The sequence below is a fragment of the Lissotriton helveticus genome, chromosome 12, assembly GCF_964261635.1.
Source record: "Lissotriton helveticus chromosome 12, aLisHel1.1, whole genome shotgun sequence".
NCBI lineage: Eukaryota > Metazoa > Chordata > Amphibia > Caudata > Salamandridae > Lissotriton > Lissotriton helveticus.
In genome coordinates this window covers 865,928,843-865,952,504 of record NC_136073.1, presented here as the reverse complement: position 1 = coordinate 865,952,504, position 23,662 = coordinate 865,928,843, and the positions used below count along the sequence as shown (strand labels likewise).

At 45.8% G+C, this 23,662-nt stretch overlaps 1 protein-coding gene across 4 annotated transcripts in view; it reads right to left on the bottom strand.

The window, feature by feature from the left end:
• PDE4C (phosphodiesterase 4C) overlaps positions 1-23,662 on the bottom strand; it is a 1,009,779-nt gene that overhangs the window by 983,131 nt on the left and 2,986 nt on the right. For 2 of the 4 annotated variants that reach the window (XM_078670886.1, XM_078670888.1), the window contains exon 1: positions 11,379-11,521. The exons of the other annotated variants lie outside the window; for them this stretch is intronic. The gene's annotated coding sequence lies outside the window, so the exon portion shown is untranslated. Of the gene's footprint in view, positions 1-11,378; positions 11,522-23,662 lie in introns of those variants that run through there. 4 annotated transcript variants of the gene reach the window in all.

The following is a 23,662-nucleotide window of genomic DNA, read 5'->3' as shown; positions in this document are numbered from 1 at the left end:
TTTTTAACTCCAAAAAGTGGCAAAGTTTACCACATTCTGAAACTTTCTTCTGTGGGTGAATTTTCCCACAAGACAGCTTTATGGCTCAATTTCTCTACAAAGTTCTAAAGCAGAACAGCATGTTTATAGGTGTTTTATATGTAAATGTTTCAGCGGCACGTTTCACTCTGTGCTGTTCTTCATAACTGGACTAACTCCTTGAAGCTGGCATCGCTCTAAAGCATTTTGCTAAATTCACAAAAGCCACGTTTGCAAATTTCACAAACGCCTGGAATAAACTTGTCTTTCCTCTTCTAACTACCCAAAAATGGTAAACCTACTGCATTAATTAACAAGGATATTTGCATACATTACAATCTCTGGAATTATACAATGTTATGGCCACTGAATGTTCTGGCTCATTAGGGATTTGCTGTATTTTCCATAATACACCATCTGCTGCATAACATGCAGAGTCCACAAACTGTTATTTTTGTCTTTCTTTCAAATGGATCACAAGTTACACAGTGTGTGTGAAATGCAATGACTCTCTGAACACTTTTAGAAAGTCAACTAGTCACCTATCACTCAAAAGCGGTGGTATTCATAGATTATGAGAGGAGATGTTTCCCGGATGGTGTGAATAGCTTCAAAAGATGGAGTGTGAATATGAGTGCAGAAGGCAGCAACTATTTTGTGTATTTCAGGATTATCCCATTGAACACCACACAAATATGAGACTTTGATGGGATCTTCGGTTAGCTTTTACTAAGCCTGCAACAAAGGTCGAACTCTGTCCACAGCCAAAGGGAAACCTCCAATGAGCCACCCCCACACAAAGTCATTTTGTGAAGGACACCTCTACAATTCGATGCATGATATCGTGCCCAGCTTACTATCTTTTGACTGAAATCTATTTAAGACTAGGCCTGGGTGTAAAATTCTGCTCAGTTCGTGAAGTTTTGCCCACTATGCGCTCCGCGTAGAGTGCGGAGTTCTGAAAAACCGAGCGTGTTGGAGTTTTTCCACTCACGCGTCTTGCTGACGTTAAGTTAGCGAGCGAAAAATACCATACACTAGACCACCCCCTGGGTGAGATTTCTCAACGCTGGCTATCACAGCAGGTCGCTATCGCTCGCATTGAGAAACTTGCTGCTCGAGTAGAACATCTACTCGAGCGGCAGAAAGAAGGCAGCGTCCTCTTGCGCTTGCGTGGTGCCGTTCATGCTGATTTTACAGTGTAGGACAAACTCCTGGCGCTAAAAACCAGCGCAAGCAGCGCAACTTACCTTACTCCGCTGCTTGCAGAACTCTGCGGTGTACAGCGGAGTTTTTTCGGCACTTCGGGGAGTTTCACGTAGCAGAACTCCGCGAACTCGGCCCAGGCCAATTTAAGACTCATTTCCAGGAACGGTCTCACAGGTTTCATGTGAAGAGTTAAGATGTCTGTTAGCAACGTAGCCCAGCTGAGGGCGATCTTCGCTCCCTCTCGCTTTATTTGGCAAATTGTCGCAACCATGGCTGCAGGATGCATGCACAAACGTTTGCTAAAAAGGGCTTATCAGAAATGTTTGACACATTGCTATATAACAAACCCTTAGCTGCAGTTGAGGATACATTTCACTCAATTTAAAAAAAAAATTGAGAATCTAGTGATTCCGTACTTCAAACAACGCTTGGCAAGTTCAATAGTGGCTCAATTCACCTAAAAGTCTTTCCGCTGTGTCCATTTTAATGGATATTCCAGTGGTGGACTGGGAGTTAAAAGCAGCCATGGAAAATGTGATCATACAAGCACTCTAGTATATCATGTGAGAGTAGTGAGTGAGGCTGGCCGTCTCTTGGATAATTTGAGGGTCAAATTATCTACCATTACCAAGAAAACTTTGCGGTGCCTCAGAGGAGATTACCAGGTCGAATAGCTGATGAACCCTTGCTCCATCCACCAGTAAAAGCAGCCCCCTGGTCGTCAAAGCACCGAGTGGTTTCAAAAAGAAGCCCTTCTTGGTCCTCAACAGAATGAGTGGTTTCTAAAACCAGCCCCCCTGGTCCTCAAAATACTGTGTGGTTTCTAAAAGCAGCACCCTGGTCCTCAAAATACTGTGTGGTTTCTAAAAGCAGCCCCCTGGTCCTCAAAATACCGAGTGGTTTCTAAAAGCAGCCCCCTCTGTTCCTTGTTGTCAGCGTACCGACTGGTTTCTAAAAGCAGCCCACCCCCATCCTCAGTGTACCAAGTGGTTTCTAAAAGCAGCCCCCCTGGTCCTCAATGTGCCGAGTGGTTTCTAAAAGCAGCCCCCTAGTCCTCAATCTACCCAGTGGTTTCTAAAAGCAGCCCCCCTGATCCTCAGTGTACCAAGTGGTTTCTAAAAGCAGCCCCCCTGGTCCTCAACGTGCCGAGTGATTTCTAAAAGCAGCCCCCTAGTCCTCAACCTACCGAGTGGTTTCTAAAAGCACTTTAGCCCCTCTGGTCTTCAGTGTACAGAGTGGCTTCTAAAAGCAGCCCCTCCAGATCCTCCAGATCCTCAACGTACCGAGTGGTTTCTAAAAGCAGCCCCCCTTGGTCGTCAGTGTACCGAGTGGTTTCTAAGAGCAGCCCCCCCTTGGTCGTCAGCGTACCGAGTGGTTTCTAAGAGCAGCCCCCTAGCCCTCAGCGTCCCGAGTGTTTTCTATAGGCTTATGAAAAGCCTCCAATAGGTTCAGGGCGAGTTTGCCCTATATAAAACTGCAAACAATAAAAAAATAGCCTTGGGAAAGTGTAGTGTGTAGAGTTGGCGCTCTAGTGGCGCGAGCAGCATGATGACGCGGCACGCCAGCGGCCATGCTGGGATGCGCGTGCATCCTTGAGAAAGAGCGCGAGTGTCGGAGCCGGCAACACTGAGCGGTTCGGCGCTCTCTGATGCGTGTAGTAGAATAAACTACCTAAATTATAACAGCGACTCCTGTCATCCTTGTGGAGGTGAAAGACAACATTACAATGGCGACGAGGACGGGATTTACAAGGAAATAACGAAAAAAAAAAGAAGAAAAAACGAACCAGAGGCAAGACCGACCACCGAGCCCTGGTAGGAGCACAGACTGATCAGCACGACGTGCTTAACAGACCCACCCACCAAACACAGAACAAGGACATCAGAGAGCGTGGCAGAGCCCACCCACACACAAAGGAGCCACACAGCCCACTAAAGGAGGTGAGAGGGCACGGAAGGAGGGGGTAAGACAGTGAGGGACCCCACCAACCTCACACCCCACGGGCTGGAGAGCTGGCGACCCTGGGGAAAGGCGAAGGGGAAGACAATAAAAGCCCCCAGAGACAGCCAAATAAACAGGAGGAGGACGACTCGCCAGGCAGCCCCAAGAGCCATAGTGGGACTGGCCCCCCAGAAAAGCGCGAAAGGATGTCTGCCCAATCATCTTCAGCTATTGCAACGGTACCATTCCTACCCAAACCGGGGGAACCCCTCATGCGGTGGGAAGATTGGAGAGAATACATAGACAACTTTATAGAAGTGCTGGAGGATAAAAACGAGGAGAAATTTACAAGCCAGAGGAAGAGACGAATATTACTACTTAACCTAGGCCTGGAGGGGCTCAGGGTTTTCAAGAACTTAGTACCCAAGCAACGGGCAAGCACTGACGATGACGTCTACGCCCACGCTATCGAGGAATTGAATGAACACTTTTGCCCTGCGGTCTGCGTCTCAATCGACAAATACAATTTCCAACAAAGGAAACAAGAGATAGGAGAATCAGTCGAGGAATATGTAGCGGCATTGAGGAAATTGGCCTCCACGTGCAGGTATGCTGCATTCCAGGATGAGTTCATTAAAGATCAGATCGTGATGCACACCACGAGCAAAGCCGTGCAGGAGAAGTTATGGGCGAGCGGAGATGCCACGCTGAAGGAAGTCATGGCGACAGTCAAGAAAGCGGAACTCGCAAAGCGTTGTGCTGAGGCGGCGAAAAAAGAGCTGGTGACCAGACCAATGGTGAACAGGATAGAGGACGAAGGGCGCCGGAGAGAAGGCAAGTTCAAAGGTACGGCGCAGAAGTATCCGAACAGATGGCAAGGTAATCCAGGACCCCCAGGAAAACAGGCAGGAAATAACAAAAGGAGTTGTTACAGATGCGGAAGCATGGCCCATGAGGCTCACGACAGGAAGTGTCTGGCGTTTCGCGCCAAATGCCTGTTCTGCGGGATCGTAGGACACTATGAGAAGGTGTGCCGCAGGAAATCCACCAGGACCATGGTGAAGTTCGTAGACCAAGAGCAAGAGTACCAAGGGGAAGACAACTACAAAGAAGAAGACACCGTGCTATGCATCTACGACCAGATACTCTGTGTCGACACCAAGAGGTCAACCAAACCAGTGTTGGATATGACGATAGGAGGAGTGCCAATAAGCATAGTAGCGGACACAGGCTCACCTTATACGATAGTCCAGAGGGCGGTATGGAACGAGACATTTAAGCCGTCACTGGGCCCGGAACTGGAGCGTCTGGACATTCGACCGGTCACGTACAACGGAGACCGCATACCCATGGCATGGTTCAGACCATTGAAGTTCGAATTCAGGGGACGCACCGCCATCTGTAAACTGTACGTCTCGGAGAAGGGACCTTCAGTCTTGGGTTGGTTGGACCAAGGGGATCGGGGCATCAAACTAGACCCGGGAGGAAAGGGCCAGATACTACTCACCGAACAAGACAGTTGGCCGGACTTAGACCAATGGAAGAAGGAGTACCCCAAAGTATTTGGAGGCAAGGTGGGAAGACTAGAGAAGTTTACACACAAGATTGTACTCAAGGAGGGAGCGGTACCGGTATCGCACAAAGTGAGGAACATACCCCTGGCCGTAAGAGAGGCAGTGCAGGAAGAGCTACAAGAACTAGAGAACAAGGGCATAATCGAACCTATCACATGCGCAGAATGGTTGGCACCACTGGTGGTGGTAATGAAACAAACAACATTACACAGTGGCTAGCACAAAGCGATGAGGTGATACTCTAGAATGAATTTGAACGTTTCTGAGTCTCTGACAGATACTCGTTGATGTTGGGCAGAATGAGGCCCCCCTCAAAGGATAGGGGACCCCCGAAAAGTCAGGAGACGCCCCGGGGTGCAGGGGCGCTCCGTTTAGAAGCACATGTGCGACTGCATGAGAGGTGCCTGTGTGTGTTACGTCACTGGGTTGTTACACAGCCGCAGATACAGCTCTGTCTACATTTAGGACAAACAGGGCTGTCACAATGTCCAAACACGCTTGATTCACATTTCCCAGCATGCTCCGGGCGCGTTAAACTAGGCGGCTACCAATGTGTGACCGCACGGCCTGGCTGACCTCGTTTGCTCCTCGAAATTCAGGAGTCAGTTAAGAGGAAGAAAGTCACAAAAAAATCATTGCGAAACAAGTCGGGTTTAGAGTAATTTTCAACTGGGGTAGAAATATTGCTACGGCTCGTGAATGTTAATAACGTATTTCTCCAACATGACCTGCAAAGGGTTCACAGCACTGTAAATATTACGTGTTACTACCAGCGCTTTAACACCCATCAGGGGTAACAAGTGCTATATGAATGCAAACCTTTCTTCTCTTTTATCCCTCCGCTATCCTTCTCACTCCAAATAACTGACTTATATTCACCAGTGAAATTACTTTCATATCTCACCATATTAATTCACCACTAATCCTTTATGGGCTTCCTGAATAGCGTGCGTCAACAAGCACTATATAAATACAAACCTTTGTCCTCCTCTATCCTTCTGCTATCATTCCAAATCCAAATAACTGAATAACCTATCCACCACTTAAAATGTACTTGCATGTTTCACTATACTAATTCAACACTAATCCTCTATGGGTCCCGGAGTAGTGTGCTACTCGCCGAAAAAGCGTTTGGACACCTCGTCAGGGGTAGTAAGCGCTATATAAATGCAATTACAATACAATACAATACCTACCTCAGGTTTTCCCTAATATTATCGACATAGCAAGTAATAAATGCAGAGTGGGCCCAGCAAACATTCAAACCTGTAAATGTTACACAGAGACTCCTCAAACTGAGCTATTAATCTACTATTAAAGGACTGTTCAGAAGCTCGCTTGTCCTTTCCAGGCCTCTACATAGCGTGTCAAATAGGCATTTAGCCTGCTTCTAAGGACATATCTTTCCTCAGGTACAGGAAGGAAGTTTTGGACGATAAGCACATTAGCCCAGGATCACAAAATGAAGGGAAATGGGAAAGCCATGATTAAGCGACAGGAATCTCAAATTCAGCCACAGAATATTTTCCCAAAGAGTGTTCATAAAAGACTCAATTAAAAATAAATCGTGTACCTCTTTCATAACACTAAAATGATGCTGAGCTGGGCCACAAAACATTTTAGCTGCCTTTACTGCGGGGCAGTACTTGTAATTTTGTGTTACTATTTCTATGCGAAATTCCTGAAATTATGGTATCATGGTACATCACAGAATTACGCAACATTCATGGTAAAAATGTTCTGCGAATGCGCAGTTCACAGTAAAAGCTTTCCACAAATGTTGGGAATGGCGTAAAAGACAGAACGTGAGCAGCTGTTGTTTTCGGCGCTTTTCTGAATTCTTTTTTAGCACTCCAATTTTTTAGAAATCCAACTTTGCGTCCAAATTAATGCGAATATGCAGTTTGCGCAAAAATACAGTGCCAAACGTCAGTTTTGCACTTCACATTTTTATGTATACTTTTTGTGCAATTTTGCAGAATTTTTGCATAATTACACAAAAGCAAAGTACCAGAATTTCGCACACTACTATTTTTAGCACTGTCTGATGAACGCAGCTCTTCTGTGTTGATAATATGTAATAACAAAATATTTGCATACTCAAGCAGAGAGGTTGCAGTTGAGGTACAACACACAACTAACCAACTGCAAAAAAATGACACCCCAAATCAACACAACATCCCAATAACACAACAGTAAGACATCACATCAGCAGAACTACATAGAACACAGACACCACAAAAAAATTGGTGAACCGATAAAACAACCAAAAATCATGGCAGCATAACGATAACCAAAGCATAGCACAGTAAAATGCATCACAAAAATAGTCTGGTATCAAACACAATAATTCACCAAAAGAACACAACCACACTGTGACACAGCTGCACCACAAGTAATGTGTTATATTTTTGTAATACAGTGTATTGATTTAATGTTTTTATTACGGTATATTCTTTGTGTTGATAATGGGTTGGGTTAGTCTGTGGTTTGTTAGTATGTTGCGATTGTGACGTGTTGTGGTGTTGTAGTGTGCTGCGGTTAGCTCTATTCAGTTAGGATTTTATTGTTTTTTTTTGCTGCGATTGTAGTGCAGTGAAACCAACAGCCTGATTCATGAAGCAAAATTGCACTCGCAAAGGGCAAGATTCTCAGAATCTTGCCTTTTGCAAGTGCAATTTTGGCATTTGGGATTCACAATCCCAAATGCAAAAATCGCTAATGAGGAATTAGCAAATATGCGAGGATTAGCATTTAAGGAATCTCTATTAGAGATTCCTTAAATGCTATTCATGACACTTGCAAAAATTGCGATTTAGCAAAATTGGGCCGCTATTTACCGAGAGGTCAGACCTCTCAGTAAATAGCAAAAACATAGAAAAATGCTTTTAAAAGCATTTTTCTAAGTTGCATGTTGCACACACACATGTCCTTTGGACATGTGTGTGCGCAACACCTGTCAAATGTGCATTTTAGGGGTGCTACAGGGTGTCCTTTGGACACCCCTGGCACCCTTAAAATCGCTATCTGATTTGCGAGTAGCAAATTGCTACTCGCAAATAAGGGATACTCCCCATTCATTCCTATGGGCCTTTTGGCCCATAGGAATGAATGGGGAGTTATTCCTTTTTTTGCGAGTAGCAAATTGCTACTCGCAAATAGAGAACATGTAGGAATCGCTATTGATTTAGCAATTCCTACATGAATGCCGTTTTGCGTGTCCTCAATAGCGAGTCGCTATGATTCGCTATTAGGGCCACGCAAAACGGCCCGTACATGAATCAGGCTGCAAGTTCTTATAATCAAAGCTGTGTGTATTTTTATTAATATAGTCAGGAGAAAATAATTCTGAACAGGCCCAAAATGTCATTAAAAATTAATCAAAAAACAGTTTTGCTGCACACGGATATCATCAGATTAAAGTCAAACAGGACTTTATACAAAAGTGCTCCATCAATGAAATATGTTACACAGCACAAACCAGCTCATTTTCACTTCATAGTGTCACATGACTGTAATGAAACCTCATATTTGTCTTCAGTGTTGACGCATGGGGGCAGCTACACTGCGTTGGCGTCAGATTGAGTGAACTCTGTTCTTCTCATGGTTGCAGGAGGGGGTACCTCAAAGGGGTGTGGCTTAACGGTGGGTCTTTCGGTACCCAATTTCGAGCACTACTATCGGGCCTCCCAGCTGCAGTGGATCGCCTGGTGGATGTCCTCCCGTTACTTATCAGACACGGCCTCTCGGCAACCTCCGCTGCTGCTAAAAACCCTCTTACAAGTTTTCCACCCTTGCTCCAAGCTTAGGCCTCCTGCTACTCTTCTCTTCGCTGTAGCATACACCTGCTTCCGCAGGTGTTTCTTTCTTCACTAGAACTACAGTCCCTTATGCACCTTCTATCCCTACACGGCGGCGGCTGAATTGCACCAATGGACATCGAAAGGGATACAGGATGTGGGAGACCTTTTTCAGGAGGGTACTCTTATTCCGTTTCAGGAACTCATGGCCGACGAGAACCTGCACCCTGGGCAGTTTTTATTGCACAGAACACTCATAGCTTCACTAGCGTCCAAATGGGTTACACTCGCCCAGGACACTCCCACACACCACACTTTTCAGTACCTTCACGTGATGGGGAACGGGAGACACCTCAGGCGCTGGTTCGCATCTTCACTTCGACAACATACGGAGATAGATCTTACCCGACTTCGACTTCAATGGAAAGGGACCCTGGGGAGGGCGTTTACAGATAGGGAGTGGTTGGCAGTCCGACTCGCATCCCTCGTAACCAGCGATTCAAACAAATACAGTTTTTCATATTACATCAGGCCTACCTCACCCCGGCCCAAATCAACAGGTACTTCCTCCGCATAGATGCGGCCTGCCCCCGTTGTCGGCAATTGGACGCCGACAAGCTTCATATGCTTTGGGGTTGCTCAGCTATGACGGACAATTGGAGCACGGTGACGGCCACTCTCACAACCTGTACCTCACGCACCATTCCCCTGACTTGTGAGAACCATGCACTACTCCTCTTCAGTAGAAATAAGAAATACAGAGCTGCCAAACCGTTTTATAGACTTGGGTCTCATAACAGCTAAGTGCTTGATCACAAAGAGGTGGAAATCTCCTCTGTCGCCTCACCCGCTTGCTTGGCGTCGATCCCTGCTTAACTGGACGAAGGCAGAGGGGCTGGCGCTCCGCAGGGAGGACCTACTGGGCATCTAAATGTTTCCCCTGGCACCTCATGGGATGCAATGTTCTCCAAACTCATGGGGGTGGACACTGACACGGGGAACCTGACTACACCACAAAGCACTATCACACAGAATATCTCCCCCAATGGAGTGAATGCGGTCTAACGCCAGCACCCGTGCCACCCCAACTCCTCTGTCTCAGAGCCCCACTGTCCCTAAGTTTGACGGTTTCTGACCCCCCCAGCTACGTTGGATGCGGCAGCAGTTCTTGAGCGACTCTCCCCGTAACCTTCCTTCACTTAAGTTGTCCTCATTAGGTTGTGCCCTATGTCCCCAGTTGAGTTTGAACTGCACTGTACCTGCATTATTTACATGCTACCTAGCACTGCGGTTTGTCAGCACTGCTCTGTTCTTTTTGAGATATTGCCACACGATTTGATAATAGATATTGTGTACCGAGCTACTGGCAATACATTTTCTCCTTTTTCCATAACCATCTTGAGCACTGTTCTGACTGTCTGCTTTCTTGATACCATGCAATACAAACAAAAGGTTAATACAGATGATTTAAGCAAAAAAAGGGGTGTGGCTTAAAACACATAAGCTAATTTGTGCTTAGCCTAGTGTGCCGCCCGACTGCTAATTTGCTGCTTCTGCCATTGCATCCAGATATATAATACAAGAAGTCACATTACACCTACAATAAGCCAGCACTATTGGCTTTGTCAATGACTGTTAGTTGCATAAGATAAATCAGCAACAACTATGGCTTCATTATATATAACACTGAAAATGCTTCAGTTCTGAAATGATGAGAGTGTGAAAGAATTATAACAAGTCTCTTTGAAGTTACATCAAAGGCAGAGAAGGGTGGCACGGCTGCAGAGTGAAGATTTATTTTTTTCACTGAGGGTGAGGGCAAAAATGGAGAGCCCGATAGGGAACCGTCTCGGCACCTGCTTTTTAGAACTGCTGGTGCTGAGCACCGGAAAGACCCGGCCCACTTAAAGCCCTCTGTGTGCCCTATTAAGTTTCTGTTGTGGTTTTATGTTGCTTTGTGTTAAGTTATTGTATTGTGTTCTGCTCTATAATTACCTTAGAGACGTCAGCACATACTGTTACAAACCCACCTTGACGCGGCACCGCCCTGTAAATGTCAAGTGACAAGCGATAAACCTCTCCTTCTGCGTCGCTTCACTTATCTAACCGCATCGCTGCGGCGGCTATTCCGTTAAGGGGGAGGGGCGGCCGCGCGGCGGACGCATGCTGATGACGGAACCGCTCCGTCATCAGCCGCGGTTGGGCTGTGCTCATGACGGAGCGGTTCCGTCATGGCCCCGCCCGCTCAATAGAACGCGCCACGCAGGCGCGAAATCAGCGCTGTGCAGGCGAGGCGACCTGGGCCATGACGGAACCGCTCCGTCATCAGCACAGCCCAACCGCAGCTGATGACGGAGCGGTTCCGTCATCAGCATGGAAAGGGTTAAGACACCAGTCAGCCCAAAACTGCAGACACCACAGTCCAGAGCACGAAACCTTCTTACCCAGTGCTGTGTCTTGCCCCTGTGGTAGGTACAGGCACCTTTTGGGCAAACACCTTTACTATGAAAGCAGGTTTCTGGGCGTGGTAATGTGCTATTATTTCCTGCTATTTTCTTTAGCTGCGTCAAGAAAAGCAGCCAGATTTCCAGAGCAAAGCTGCAGATGTTTCTCAAGGCACAGTGACAAGCAACCATGTACCGCTGTCTACGGAGGTAAGCCGTCGCTGGCCTAACTCTGCAGCCATTTAAGGCACAAACCGGCCCAAACTGTGCCAGAGACGCCTTCGGTTAGCCCTTGCAGCGCTCAGTTTCTCTCGTCGGGCCCCTGAACCCTTGCATCAAACTCGCTGCATTTGTGAGTTGCCGAGGATCAAAGGAAGCTTGTGTGAACCCACCTGCCTCCCGGCTCTGCCCGTCACGAGGCTCCGTGGGCATCTGTGAAGTGTGGCACGCCTGCCCCTGCCAGGCGAGGTCCCTCTGAAGTCCTCCCGGCAGGCGGGCTCAAGGGGAAGGCATGGCCTTGAGAGAGACGCTGCGAGCATCCCCCGAGGACGGAGGCCTCGGTGCACACTCTACCCTCCGGCCCGGAGCGGCGGGGCTGCCAGAAAAGCTCTCCCAGCGGGCGAGATGACAGCTCGGCCAGGACGGGGAGAACGCGTCAGCCTCACGTCCCCATGCGTCAGCCTCACGTCCTGTCTTCAAGTGCTCAGAGAAAGCGCCAAGCTCTCCAGGCTGGGCCTGCCTGGCACTTTATTTATTTATTTATAAAGTTTACCGTTATGTTATGTTATGTTATGTTAAAATAGGACTTTTATAGCGCAACGGCTACTCCAAGGGAGTGTCCCGGCGCTTTAAGCTCCAAACCATAGAGGAGAGCATGAAACATAACAGTAACAGAAAGGGGCCCAAAGAGAGAAAAGATTATCCAGCAAACAACCAGGTTTTCAGGTCTTTCCTGAAAACAAGCAAATTTGAGGTGTTTCGCAGGAACAACGGTAGCGAGTTCCACAGCTGAGGAGCGAGGAAACTGAAAGACCGGCCGCCTAGCCGAGCCTTTTTAATACGTGGTACCTGCGCCAGAGCCAAGGGGGGGCAGCGTCAGTATGGGCTGGGGGCTGCTGGCTGGCACACTGTCGGTACCAGGCAGTGATTTTATGGTAGGGGTCAAATAACAACACATATTGGCAAAGCCAACTGGCTGGTTTGACTTCAGTGTGGTGACTGCAAACAACACGCAACATATATGCCCACATGTGCAACTACATGCAGATCCACCAGGCACTCTTCCAAACTAGCAGAAGTGCTGGATCGGGAGTCCTGACTCCATACACACGGATGTACAGACACACAAACTCACAGACCACCACCCACGTTATTGAGTTCTAGGCCACTCAAAATGGCACTAGCCAGCAGCACATCAATGGGTCGTCGCCTGGCGAGGGGTTGTGGGTGTTTCCGTAGCCATCCACAAACGTTGTGACCTTGCTCAATTCAGCTGCACCCGACAAATCGCAGTTTCAAACTCCAACCTGACGCGTTCTAGCAAGTAAGACTCCCGAAAGAGTCCGATGCCCCTTAGTCACCTTGAAATGTAATTGACCATGATCTGCAATTGGCTGGAGTCAGACCCCACCATCTAATGATTTAAGGGTGACAGGAGCTGTGCATGGCTCGGGAAGGATCCTGCCATCTTGTAATTTAAGAGCGACAGAAGCTGCACATGACTTGGACAGGATCCGCCATATTGAAACTTAGAACTGACAGGAGCTGTGCGTGGCTTGTGCAGGATTTGCCATCTTGTAATTTAGGACTGACAAGAGCTGTGCGTGGCTCGGGCAGGATTCGCCATCTTGAAACTTAGGACTGACAGGAGCTGTGCGTGGCTCGGGCAGGATCCGCCATCTTGTAATTTAGGACTGATAGGAGCTATGCGTGGCTCGGGCAGGATCCGCCATCTTGTAATTTAAGAGCGACAGAAGATGCACATGACTTGGACAGGATCCGCCATCTTGAAACTTAGGGCTGACAGGAGATGTGCGTGGCTCGGGAAGGATCCGCCATCTTGTAATTTAGGACTGACAGGAGCTATGCGTGGCTCGGGCAGGATCCGCCATCTTGTAATTTAGGTTTGACAGAAGCTGAACATGACTTGGACAGGATCTGCCATCGTGGGATTTAAGAGCAATAGAAGATGCATATGACTTGGACAGGATCCGCCATCTTGAAATTTAGGACTGACAGGAACTGTGCGTTGTTCGGGCAGGATCCGCCATCTTGTAATTTAGGTTTGACAGAAGCCGAGCATGACATCGACAGGATCCACCATCCTATAATTTAAGAGTGACAGGAGCTGTGCATGATTCGGGTTGGCTGAGCCATTCTGAATTTGAAGCCAGAACTTCTAAGAGATCACTCTCTGTACCACAGCATGATCTGAAACCGACCGATAAGTGTATAATAGGTCAATTTTTCCACCAGAACTGACTCTCTCTTGTCACTAATATCTGATTGACTTCACTTAGAACTTACAAACATTCTATATTGTGACATTAGCTCATGTCTCCTAAAATGAGGATAGATTTCTTTAGAACAGGTGAAACATTTGTGCTTTTTAAAACAAATTAAGGAACCCAGGCAAAAGAAGGACTGAAACTTGACTGACAACAGCCTTAAACGACATCAGAGGCAATCAGTGAATTATGCACAATTTAATATCTATATAGAATTCTCTTTCTATACTGCCATAACGGATGAATGGATATTGCACCTGAATCCACCTGAAGCTACATCCCAGGATGAAAAAATGTAGACCAGTCACAGAAGTAAACTGTACAATAGAGGTTATGCTTCTTTGGGATGTATTTTCTCACTGAAGTAGACTTGAGATTAGATGTGAAGCGATGGAAGACGTTCATCAAACGGTAGAGTTTGATGCTGGTACGTGGCTGTTATTGGACAAAAAGGGACAACCTGAGCATCGCTGAGGATGTAGATGTTGGTACCAGTGCTGGTCCTTCGACTAGGCTGATGGACCAAGTGGATTGACTTTGGACTAGAAGAATACATTCTATGAGAACATGACAGACATGTTGGGTATTTTTTATTTAATGAATTATTTGTGCAGGAGGGTCAAAATGTTTTGAACTGAAAATCTTTTCATAACACCATGAAAGGGATTCATATTACATTTAGGAGTGTTCGATGATGAAAAGGCTCTTGACTGATAACTGTTCAAATTGGTTACGCGTTGGTAACTCAAAGGCGAATTTCTAGGAGATTGTATAATGTGCATAACTTTTGATATGGGTCACTCAGTTCTGGTGAGGAAAAGGCACATCAAACTATTCTTGAGGCAAAAAAAGTTGAAAATGAGGATAATATGATATTAAATCATCGCAACGTCCCAATTTTAAAGCAAAAAGCTAATTTTCTTACAAGTTTGCAATGTTCATTATTTTTGCAAGAAATACATAAACGTAGCAATGAAAAAAAATAAAGTTTGGATAGGCTTAATTTAAGTAAGGGTATAAGACATTATCAGGACCCACATAACGATTAGCATCGCTGTTCTTGTGACGTTACCAAGTGATTTTAAAGAACTAAAGGAACAATTATGTTGATTTTATAGCGGCGTGTGGCCCTTTTGATGAAGACGCTACCAGTGGGCCAGGATTTCCAATTCTGGACAACAAGGCAAAAGGCTCACATTTTTTTTTTACTTTACAATCTTTGTGAAGTTAGTGAAGTTTTAAAAGAATGCATGAGATGAGAAAGAGGAAAAACATGAAAAATGTAAAATCAATATTTAGTAGTTTAATGTCCCCATAGAAAAATATTTTTAAATGCTTTCCTGCAAAAAAGTAATTTTCTTAGGAATTTTCCTTAAGAAAATTATTTTCTTGTGTGAACCTTTGCTCGCAGATCAAGTCCTATGAAGTCCACAAACTTGCAACCAGAGAAGGAGTGATCTCAACAACATTGCACAAAGCTGCCGCTGGAATTAAAATGAAGCACGCGCCCAGATGTGTCGAGAGCCGGACAGCCAGAGTGACGGCTTTCGAGGCCATATCACTAAATTTCCCAAAAAGCCTAGCGTGGGAGTCTGAGAAGCTTTATTTTGAGAAATGAGCCAAGATCTCGGTTCACATTGCAACTGATGTGGAACAGTGTCTTAAACACAACATTAATCTTGAAATATTTATTCAGGAAGATGAAAAGCAGGTTTTCAAGAACACAACTTCTGAGGGCTTCTGCAACGTGTTTGGGATGAAGCCGCCAAGATGTCAGGAGGCTGTTCCATGACGCGGCCCGGATGGAAAGTCAAGATTGTGATCATGCTCTCTTGTTTTTGTTTCACCTCCAGAATTCGCCTAAAAAGTTGCGATTTAGATGTCTCCGGCTAGGAAGTGAACGAGCAACCCTAGGAAGAATTCTAGAAAAGGTCAGCTATCATCATACCTGCCAACTTGAAGAACAATCTCACTGTGTGAGGAGGGGCGGGGCCTTGAAGGGGTGGGGCCTCGTGCTGAGAAGTACCTATGAGGCAACTTTTAACCTCATCCCACGCCGCCCCCAAGTCCCCTCCTCCGAAAAGCTTGCTGAGGCTGGAGCTGATGCCCTGGGGTGTTTTCACACCTCTTAATGGACATCGGCAGTTCAAACCCTCAGAAAACACGCTGAAAAAATACTATGGTGGTTTTCAGCTCATTTTCCCTGCTACCATGTGATTTTGGCTCCTCATAGGAGACCGTGTGATGGGAGCCGATATCGTGTGTCACACGGTGGCACCGTGTGAGTTGGTAGGTATGTATCATTATCGGCCTTAATCCTACAACTTCATTTAGGTTTAGACGGTCCATATATCATCCTACCCATCAGGAACAATGACAGCCATCATGCCCGCCCCCCCATTGTCATGTGACCTATACCCATCCAATGAACACTCCAACATCACACAATCCACACTAAAGGAGCAGCAAGGATAAGACTTTGTTAAACACACCGCCAATAGAAACAAGCTGCACCACCCCTGGCATTAGGAAAGAAGGCAAGACCCATTAATCTATGGATACAACAGAGATTCCTTCATGCCCAAGCTTATTCCAGGAAAAGACCTTGCTTTTACGCACTACTCAAATTACATAAACGCATTACACATACCAATCAAACATGCACATATCGAAACAACAAGACATGAATATACATCATAAAACACAGTATCTAAACAGAAATATCCAACATGTACCTAAATCCTGAATACTGCTAGGAGCATGAAACTAACTTGCTCACATAGGAAATAACAGGCTTCCTCTCTTTCGCTGAGAGAACAACATAAAATGTACTAAAACAACCACCAAACAGTGACCAACAACATAAAGAAAATATAGAGCATGCAATGCATATCAACTACACCAAACTAGGTGCTCACACCATACCATAAAAGTTCATCATAACACACACCGCTTCTGGTGTGCACCCATATGTCACACCATAAACATAACACCACACTGTGGGCGAAATCATCATACAACTACAACCATTTTTTTGGGTGTAGACCACACTTTGCAACACATGCAGGAGAAGTACTTTAGTTGTGTACCATGTAGGGGTGGGCGGAATTTGTGTAATCGCGCTATGCAAAGCTCGGCGAAATGGTAAAAAATCTCTGCGAGCCTGCAGAGTTCCGCGAACACGCTGAATTGCTTCTTCCACCCATTCGCTATTCTTTTTTTCCTGTTCACGAATGCTGCTTGCGTGCTCGGGGGGGAATTATCTCGCGAACACGCATTTTGAAAGCGCGAACAAGCAAAATATTGGCGATGTATTCCTTGAGGAGGAGGTTGGTGTCAACGGCATATCCAAGTGACTTGACAACGGTAAAGGCTGGGGGTTCAAAGCCATCAAACTGACTGACTGACTGCTCTTATGCCAAGGCATCTTGGCACATTGTTGAGTCAGGTTTGTACTATTTCCTGCTTGTTGTTCTTGGCAATTAACAGGATGACCATCTGGTCACCGGCATAAAACATGGCAGGTTCACTTAGCCTTTCATCCTTCTGAGGCCGATAAACGAGCACAATTGAGTTGGCCAAGGCTGGATGTCTGCTATCAGTGCTGAAGTATGGATTCTTTATTGAATTAGAGCTCTATGAAATAACCCATTATATTGATGTTTCCCAAAGAAACCTCTGTCATTTTAAAAGCTACAATAAAGTAGAACTTATGTGTTGGTTTCACTTTGCTAAACTTTTTAGGTCGACACCTCCCCCTTTTTCCTCTGCTTCCAGGGACAGTGACTCCCAGTCCTGAGGTCTGGGGTGAACGTGTGGGCAGCCTCGTTCTCCGTGACCTCTGCTGACTGCCAGCTCACATGTTCCAAGTGCGGGCGCAGGCAAACGTGTCTTTTCACAATCAGGCAGCAGTACGTGCGCCTGTGCGGCGACGGCAGCCAATCAGCGCGCGCCTGCTGATAACGCGAGAGTTAAGCAGACCTGCGGGTGGCGCCACAACAACTCGGCCACGTGCTGGGTTAAAATACCAGGGAAGGGCTGCACGCGGCTGGCCTCTCTGGAAGAAACATACGAGCTCCATCAGCTCCAAAACAGAGCTGTTCTGGGGCCGCAGGTTTCCAGAAACATTTAATGTCCATTAAATTGTTTACTGGTGGCAGCAGTGGCGTTTATGGCTGCATTAGCTTTACCTGCTGACGTTACGAGCATGCTCTGCCTCGCTTGCATGGACGCGAGAGCACATTAACGCCGCGGTGTTGATTCAGCATGTAAAAGATCCAACCTGCTGAGGCCGGAGGGTGTGGGGTGGTGACGGGGACCTGCCCCCACTTAAATCATCATTTATTTTATTTTATTTTATGCGATTTTCTATAGCGCGAACATTACCCGAAGGTGTCAGAGCGCTTTACAAAAGAACCAGTTGCGATACATAAGGACTTAGGATTATATGAGTTACATAAAAGATACAAACAGGTAAAAAATTTGAAATGTACAAGTTGTAAAGTCACACAGGGAAGAGATACAAATAGAAAAAATTGCAAATGTACAAGTTGTAAAGTCGCTCAAGGAAGAGAAACAAATGGATAAACTCTAAGAATCACATAGGAATGGTAGTGAGTACAAAGTTCTACTACATATACCAGTGGTTAGAGTTATCTCTATATACATATATATACATTCATTTACAGGCAGGGTAACAGTAGGGAGTTGGCACCTAAAGTCCCCGAAATTTTAATTTCCTACAAATAAACTGATGCCCGGTCTCATGAGACTTACAAATAACCGGACATTTACATTTGCACTGATTAATCTGTAATAAGTGGTTTCTGTGTCCCGGAAACTCCTGGGCCCAGGTGCGACTGCACCTGCCACACGATTGATAGTTACATTCCTGAATGAAGGAACGGGGTTCAAGGCGTAGACAGAACACAGCAGGATAAGCTAAAGCCGGGATAGGGAGCTGTCGTTTGACAAAGCTGGACACCTAACGCCCTCGGGCCTTGAAGACACGTTTGAGGTTTGGATAACAGACGGCAGCAGGGCCCTGAAGGCATGTTTCTGTGACTTATCTGCTAATGGTTTTACAAAAGATAAAGTTCTGAAATAATGAATGAATGCAAACACGCAACCGAAGGGCACGGGAGCCAATGTTCCTTGCTTGCATTACCGCCTCTGGCAGCCTCGCGGCACCACGGCAGGGTGGGGTGAAATGGAAGGTTATAACGTGCTAGCCTGCTGATGCAGAAGTCTCAGCAGTCGCAAAAGACATCTTTTAGGTGTTTTAGTTACTAGTGAGCATGTATCCCCTGTGAACAAGGGGGTGGGGAGGGGGCTCTCCAGGAAGTTGCCCAACTAATGATGCTCCGCTCAACATACCATCCCCTTCTGCAGGTGCATTTTTAGTCATAAGATGGCAGAGGCGTGAACTGACCAGAGATAAATTTGATATAAGAGGAAATATTGAGAAAGTGTGGTCTCGTCAACAGTGTGTTCGACAGACCGCGGTTCTAATCCCAACTTCCTCCATTAAACAACGTTTGTGTTCCTTGGCAAAAACTCCAGCTCAGCTCCTGTCCCTGCCAAAATTGTGATTTCTTACAAATAAACAAATACGTAGTCTACCGAAATTTACAAACAATCAGACATTTACTTGTGCACCGACTAATCTGTGATAAATGGTCTCTGACGAGTTCCCCGAGCCCCGGTGCCACTATACCTGCTACACTATTGATAGTCACACCCCTGCATCCAGCTACAATACCAGCTCTTGGTTCAGAAAAACACTTAGTTAATCAGTTGTAAACATTTCTGTCTTTCATTCCACACTCACAAGAGGTGAACTGTAAATTTGAAGAATCTCTAGACAAAGGTTTCAAAGAATAAGATGCACCTTTCTCACACACTGTTGTGTTAGTCGATGTAGAAGCAACTTTCATTCATACAAGTCAATGCACTAACAACATTCTATATACAAGTTAATGGGGACATATCATTCTATTACGCAAGTTAATGGAGAAAACCATTCCATCATAAAATTCAATTGAGGAACGCTGTGCTATCAAACAAGTTGATCATTTATTTCACATTTGTGACAGCACCATATATATACATTCTAAAAATAATCATTGCACCTTGTTGTCACACTCCTGTACTTGTTTTTCTGAAATAATGAATTGCATGTATATAAATGATTGAATTCTTATGTGTTTCTGAGCCAGGCATTTAGTTTAGTGAACTTTCATTGGGTAAACACTGTGATATGTGAATGAGAAGACACTACTTTTTTGTTGTGTGTTCTATTAAACAGGTCAATGTATTGTTTTGCATTGTATTGCATCACAATCACAATATCACAATAAACATATCTCTGGTGACATACAATGCATTATATATAGATCTTAATGCACATTGTTACCAAAGATGTGTCTTCAAAACTTTTGATGGCCAAATATCCTGATATATCCGACTCACTTAAAGGTAAATCTTAACCCATCTTCAAAATTCCCCATGCAACTCCTGGTTGTGTGCAAAACAAACAAAAGAAAGCAATACCTACATTTTATATTGCACTAAAAGATTGAAGCCTCTGAGCGCTGACAATACAAAACCATAGAATACACTCATTTTAATGACCTCCAAAATACATGATTTCTAGTTGTCTTAACCGGCAATAGATCGCAACTAATAGCAGCAGGTACATAAACCCACTGAGCTAGCATAATAAACTACATTGCACTCTATCCTTTCTTTCCTCTAAAGAGGATCCTTAATGTTTTGAAAGGCAAATAAATATTTTCAATGACAGTTCTCAACCAGTGCCCACCCCATGAGCCTTTCTCGCGATTCCCTACCCCTTCCCCCCACCGCGAAGAAGAAATATTATTGGCTACTCGTTTTGTATGACCTGTACGCATCATGTTTTTATTTGTTCTATTTGCTAGTCCTTATGTTTGAACTCTACTCGTCATGAATCTCTATGTCCTACTATGATCTCTGCCTTGCTTGATTGCATATAAGCCACTTGTTGTAAAGTGCTCTGATGCCCTCGGGTCCAGCTAGCGCTATATAAAACTCCTAAAAAATAAATTATTACACGTCACTAGCATCCAGTGAAACATCAATTGTTTTGGGGTGAGGTGCCTGTAGCAGAAATGTCAATGCCAAGTTACTCGCCTCTCTGAAGTGCTTACTTTCAGGGCTGATCAATTGCGTCACTTTTCTACACTTCAAGAAGGGCAAATAGCATTTGTGATTGTTGACTGTCAATGAGAGATGTCTGCCTTGGCTCTCCCCCGTCCTGGTATCAGATTAGGTGACTATTCTGGGCGACCATTCGGAAACCTGCTGGCTCGGTTGATGCCTTAATTTTGCGGAGCACTTGCTCCACAAGAGGAGTATATGTGGAGGTGAGATACTGACGAGTAATAAAAAGTTTGAATGCGAGTTTCTGGAGCTGTATCGTGAGGGGCTGAGCTGGCTCGCGCTTAGCTGAGCACCTGGTTAATCGCTTAACCGTGGCGCGAATTCCGCTGCTGTGCGGTGGTTTAACGTGTGGGAGGGACCGCGTCGGCCAACGAACGTGCACAGCACTACAGAGGTAGTGCTCGCGACGGCCGTTGGCCGACGTGCACAGCGAAGGGGCTCCTGCTCCTGCAGTGTGTAAAGTGAATTCATTCAACATGCTCTTTCTCCAACTTACTCCTATATTTCTGGGGGAAGGGTTTAGTGAAGTCATGTGTTAAAATGTCCATTTCTCCAAGTTCTGTAAACCATTTCATGCATTTCATTATATACTACGCTCGTGTGCCACCAAGGTTTGGTTCATGCAATTAACCTTTGATGGCCAAAACCTGTTGGCTTTGCCAGTGGTGGTTTAATCCACTTGCAAACAAAAATAAAACTCATAAAATCATTCAAATCTGGGCTTCATGTGAAGAAGAAATACAGACAGATGTCAGACATTTTATGTGGTTTCTGCTGTATGTGATCGAACTGCTCGAGTAAGTGAGTAAGTATGTATAGTATATATTTTTTTATTAAAGAAGAAAGGCCTTGGTTAACAGCAGGCCTAACAAAATCCCAGTCACTAAAGTCGGTTCATTGCATGTTGTAGGTGACCGAGACATTTTTTTTTAATTTGCGTTTTACATAACACAAACTCGACCCGAAGGTATCAGAGCGCTTTACATGAGCACCTGTTGTGTTACAGCCGGACACATTCCTTTTGTTTGACACTGGGAGATTAAGTGATTTGCCCAGAATCACAGGATGTTGAGTGTCCCTGCCGAGACTCGAACCCGGTTCCCCAGCTTCGAGGATGACCGCCCTAGCAGTTAGGCCACATCCCCTGAAAAAAGATGCTACTTTTTTTTTTTTATTTAATTTCCATTTTTACAGTGATATACAACAAAAACTGCATATTAATTACTCATTGCAACAGTACAAAGTACACTGTTTAGAGAAATGGACTAGTACATAACAAACACAGTTGTCTGGGGCAACATACACATTTTGTCACTAAATCAACGATTAGTCAACCTGTAAACGTTCCTTTATGTGAAGGGTCATGGCCCACCTCCTGTCTTTTAGTTGCCGTACTCGGGAAACGTTGTTTTCAACGCGGTGTTTACACCGCACGACCTTCACCACGCTGCTATTACAACGCAAGTCGTTACTACGACTTGCGCTGGATGGCGCTGTGGGATAAGGAATCTTGTAATTTTATATTCCAACACCTTCCCTACTGTTACGGGGACTGGCGTTGGAATATAAAATTATAAGATTCCTAAATCTGCGCCCTCCAACGCAAGTCGTTGTAACGACTTGCGTTGTAATCTCTGCGATGTAATGTACCGCGTTGAAAACAACCGCGTTGTACTGTCATACATCCGCCGTACTCGGCTTACATGGTGGCGGTGTCGCCTGAAGCTTTGAGGAGACGCTCTCAAGCTTGTTGAATACTGGCCAGAAAGTGATTTAACCCCTCCCATGCTGATGACGGAACCGCTCCGTCATCAGCCGCGGTTGAGCTGTGCTGATGACGGAGCGGTTCCGTCATGGCCCGCCCAGCTCGATAGAACGCTCATGCGCAGCGCGAATTCCGCGCCTGCGCTGAGCGTTCTATTGAGCGGGGCGGGCCGTGACGGAACCGCTCCGTCACGAGCACAGCTCAACCGACGCTGGTGACGGAGCGGTTCCGTCACCAGCATGCGGCCGCCGCGCGGCCGCCCCGCCCCTTTAGCACTGCGGCGGAATAGCCGCCGCAGTGAAGGGGTTAATGAGCGCGACGCTAACACTGTTGAGAGAGACGCCGCATGCACAGAAACCCATTGTGGTCCGGAATTATCATCACAGAATAAAGGATTTTATACGGAAGAATTAGCCTTGAGGAAGTCGCGGGACAACATCCCTATGTGGGACGAAACACGTGTTGGCTGTTGGAAGCTGTTGTGAAGGCCTACGTGAATAAACATCAAGGAAGAATTAGAGGATCATATTTGTGTCTTATTTTGTTATATACTGTGAACTGGTTGTTTTAGTGTAACTGGGAAACATTATCTACGAATGACGTGTGCTGGGGAGTAAATTCTAGTTCTTGTTAGCCTTGGCTTCTTTCTGTGGAGGGTGGTGGTTCTCCACACCTTACAGCACTGCCGCTTGCATCAGAAACAGCTGCGGAGGTCTAACCCACCCGGGCTGCTGCAAAAGGGGGGACAAACCAATTTCCAGCAAATAACACTTAAGTGGCCCCCAGATGTCCAGTGGCCTGGACGCCAAGGGTTGAGTCATGGCAAATAGTTCACTTTTCGTAAACAAAGATGCTACTTTGTGATGAATTAACAATTACAAGATAAAAAAGAGTCCAATTCTCAGTTATCATGCGCTCTCTGTATGTTGCTTCTCTCTGATCTCATGAGAAGGCCCTTGATGCTGGGGTTCAACTGCTTGAGTGAGGGCGGCTCAGCGGGCAGGAGGCAGGGAGTGCCAGTGATGGGGAACTGGACGATGGCAGAGGGCTGGCTCACACAGAGGTTGTGATGTGGCCTGGGGGCTCGGGCTGGCACATCACTAGTTCTTTGTAGAGGTCAGCAGGTGCCAATGGCAGTGAGGTAATAAGTAGGGTTATTTACATGGCGCTTTCAAGAACCCTCGCGAGGCCTAGTGAGTAG